This window comes from Brassica napus, unplaced genomic scaffold, assembly GCF_020379485.1.
Source record: "Brassica napus cultivar Da-Ae unplaced genomic scaffold, Da-Ae ScsIHWf_1099;HRSCAF=1564, whole genome shotgun sequence".
Classification (NCBI taxonomy): Eukaryota; Viridiplantae; Streptophyta; class Magnoliopsida; order Brassicales; family Brassicaceae; genus Brassica; species Brassica napus.
Genome location: NW_026014522.1, coordinates 244,841 through 248,896, shown reverse-complemented (window position 1 = coordinate 248,896; position 4,056 = coordinate 244,841). Strand labels below are relative to the sequence as shown.

At 47.9% G+C, this 4,056-nt stretch overlaps 1 non-coding gene across 1 annotated transcript; it reads right to left on the bottom strand.

Moving 5' to 3' along the window:
• Nucleotides 1-3,566: 3,566 nt before the first annotated feature.
• LOC125595927 lies at nt 3,567-3,722 on the bottom strand. Its single transcript, XR_007330721.1, has one exon. It is a non-coding gene; the product is annotated as a 5.8S ribosomal RNA (ribosomal RNA).
• Nucleotides 3,723-4,056: the final 334 nt, after the last annotated feature.

Here is a 4,056-nt window from a genome sequence, read left to right as displayed (position 1 = left end):
CTTCAGTGCGCGCCTAATCGAAGAAGTTTCGTAAGAAAGCATTCTTGATGTCGGCCCAGGATGTTAAGGATCCTGTGGGTAGCTGCCTAAGCCAGTGCATCGCTTCTCCATTCAGCGTGTATCTGAAGAGCTTGCACAGCAGGTAATCTTTGGGGACTCCTTCCATCCGAATAGCAGCGATTAAATCCTCGAACCGTTCTAGATGGTCCATAGGATGCTCGTGCGGTAACCCAGAGTTGGGTATCTGCGACACGAGAGAAGAGAATAAGAATCAATAAAAAAGGGGTAGAGAAGAGAATAAGAATCAATAAAACTAAATCTAATGGCGATCAAACCTCCCCGGCAACGGCGCCAAATTTGATACCACTCAAATTACCGTAAGGAGTGTTACTCTCATCAAAAGAGGTTCAGATGTAGTACTTAGGGATCGAATCCACAAGGAGCTAGGGAACAATAAAATCTAGTGTTTATTAATTCTAAGAGTTGTAAATGTTTAAATGAAATAGCAATAGTAACAAGCGAAAAAATAGTAAATGTAACTTGGTTGGAAATGATATTAGACGCACGGCCACTATTCAGGTGTTGGAGATTATAATATCTATAGATGCCTATTTGCTGCATGCATGATATGTTAGAGCTCAACCGCTTAACTCAGTGATCAGCTGTCGCATGTTTCACTGGTTAACAAACTAGATCACGTGTCTCAACGGTTAGTATGTTGACAACGAAAGAGTCTCGATCGATGGTCCTATAGGGACGTCGACCGATACACCTTTACCTACATCGACCGATAGTCAGTTGAGGACATCGATCGACGGGTTCTAGCCAGGCCTATGCGCGAGTACGATATGCCCTATTAAGATACTAAATTGGCGGTTAGCCCTCTCTAGCAGTCCTAATATGATAGATAGATGTCAGGATGGGATAACAAGGGTGCTTGAGTATGCAATCCTATGATCATGTTCTAGTTAGCAAGGCTAAAACAAGCAATGAATACAAATCTATCATGAATATCACAACAAGGCAGATCTATAGTTTGGGGCTAATCCCACAAACCTATCTGATCCCTGGATCTAATAAATGAACTACTCAGACATAGCAAAGCAATTCATGACAATGAAGAAATGGGAATTCATAGTATAGATGAAAAGAAATGAAAACAAGGAGTTCCAATCACAAGTGATCTTCTCTCCAAAACTCTCTCTCTCTCTCTCAAAGTAAAACTGTAACAAAAAACTCTCTCTGCCGTCAAAACACTTAGGCAGTATATAATCAACTAGTTTAAAAACTCGTCAGGGCATTTTTGTAATTTAGCTTGGACTTGGGCTTCAAGTCTGCTGGATCCAAAATGTCGCATGTCCAATGTCTCGACATCGATCGATGGTACTTGTGTACATTGATCGATATTAATCTTCATTTGTCGAGGCATCTCATGGTGTCGATCGATAGCACTGGATGTGCATCGATCGATTGTTCTTCCTCTCGTCGACCTCTACATGGTCAGCTCAGATGAAATGTCTTTTAAGCTCCAAAATGCTCCAAAGTCAAAGCTTTACTCCGAAATGCACCTGAACCTGAAAACATACCTAGAAGAGTAGAAAACATAATATATATATATATAGTAAAACACCTATATACCATGGATGAAAACGGGTCAAATCCAAGGTATATCACTCTTCCAGCCGCTGGACCCTACCTCCGGCTGAGCCGTTTCCAGGGTGGGCAGGCTGTTAAACAAAAAAGATAACTCTTTCTGGAATCCTGCCAATATCTCCGGACTTCCTAACGTAGCGGTCAACCCCCACGTCCCGGTTCCAGAATTTTAACCAGATCCCCTTTCGAAGTTCGGGCATAAGCGCTATCAGACGGGTTTCCCCGACTCTTAGGATTGACTAACCCATGTGCAAGTGCCGTTCACATGGAACCTTTCCCCTCTTCGGCCTTCAAAGTTCTCATTTGAATATTTGCTACTATCACCAAGATCTGCACCGACGGCCGCTTCGCCCGGGCTCACGCCCTAGGTTTTGCAGCGATCGCTGCACCCTCCTACTCATCGAGGCCTGGCTCTTGCCCCGACGGCCGGGTATAGGTCGCGCGCCTCAGAGCCATCCATTTTGGGGCTAGTTGATTCGGCAGGTGAGTTGTTACACACTCCTTAGCGGATTTCGACTTCCATGTCCACCGTCCTGCTGTCTTAATCGACCAACACCCTTTGTCGGTTCTAGGTTAGCGTGCAGTTGGGCACCGTAACCCGGTTTCCAGTTCATCCCGCATCGCCAGTTCTGCTTACCAAAAATGGCCCACTTGGAGCTCTCGATTCCGTGGGATGGCTCAACAAAGAAGCCACCCCGTCCTACCTATTTAAAGTTTGAGAATAGGTCGAGGACATTGCATCCCCGATGCCTCTAATCATTGGCTTTACCCGATAGAACTCGTTTCCGAGCTCCAGCTATCCTGAGGGAAACTTCAGAGGGAGCCAGCTACTTCATGGTTCGATTAGTCTTTCACCCCTATACCCAAGTGAGACGAACGATTTGCACGTCAGTATCTCTGCGGGCCTCCACCAGAGATTCCTCTGGCTTCGCCCCGCTCAGGCATAGTTCACCATCTTTCGGGTCCCGACAGGCATGCTCACAATCTAACCCTTCTCAGAAGATCAAGGTCGGTTGGCTGTGCACCCGTGAGGGATCCAGCCAATCAGCTTCTTTGCACCTTACGGGTTTACTCACCCGTTGACTAGCACACATGTCAGACTCCGTCCTGAGCACGCAGATGCCAAGGCACGCCGTGAGGCGCGTGCTGCAGACCACGATTAAGGCAGTGACGTCTCCGTGGGCGTAACAAAAGCCCGGGCTTAGGTCACCACCTTAATCTGCGTTGGTCCATGGCCCGAATCGATTGGCGGACCGGATTGCTCCGTTCCGCATCCGAACGGGGCGAATCGCCGGCCCCCATCCGCTTCCCTCCCGACAATTTCAAGCACTCTTTGACTCTCTTTTCAAAGTCCTTTTCATCTTTACCTCGTGGTACTTGTTTGCTATCGGTCTCTCGCCCACATTTAGCCTTGGACGGAATTTACCGCTCGATTGGGGCTGCATTCCCAAACAACCCGACTCGTAGATAGTGCCTCGTGGTGCGATAGGGTCTGGGCACGACGGGGATCTCACCCTCTCTGGCGCCCCTTTCCAGGGAACTTGGGCCTGACCCGCCGCTGAGGACGCTTCTTCTCCAGACTACAATGCCGAAAACGTCCGACTTTCAAGATGGGCTATTCCCGGTTCGCTCGCCGTTACTAAGGAAATCCTTGTTAGTTTCTTTTCCTCCGCTTATTGATATGCTTAAACTCAGCGGGTGATCCCGCCTGACCTGGGGTCGCGTTGAGGACTCTGGGTCATCAAGAGCTTTTGGACAAGAACGTCTGACTATATGACGAGAATTGAATTCACCACCGCATGTCAAGATGCTCCTGGCATCCTTAGCTCGGATTTTTGCCAACCACGTGCGGTAACACACGGGAGATCAGCTTCCGTCCCCTATCCTCGAGAGGATGGGGGGATGAAGATTTGTGACACCCAGGCAGACGTGCCCTCGGCTAGAAGGGTTGGGGCGCAACTTACGTTCAAAGACTCGATGGTTCACGGGATTCTGCAATTCACACCAAGTATCGCATTTTGCTACATTCTTCATCGATGCGAGAGCCGAGATATCCATTGTCGAGAGTCGTTTTAGACTTTACATTGCAGCATTACTTCCGAACAAACACCGTCGCCGGGTTGGCGAAAGCAGGCTGTTTAGTTACATATTCCTTGACACTTTTCGTGCCGGGCTTTGGTGATATCCGGAAGCTATGCGTACGATCCAACAAAAGCTGAAGTCTTGGGCATGGATGAACGCATAACCACGGAATCGGCAGGCACAGTAAGAAACCGGCCTACCGAGAGTGATGTTTCATCGTTCTCAGGTCATTCTGTTTCCAGGGTACGACAATGATCCTTCTGCAGGTTCACCTATGGAAACCTTGTTACCACTTCTTCTTCTTCTAAATGATAAGGTTTA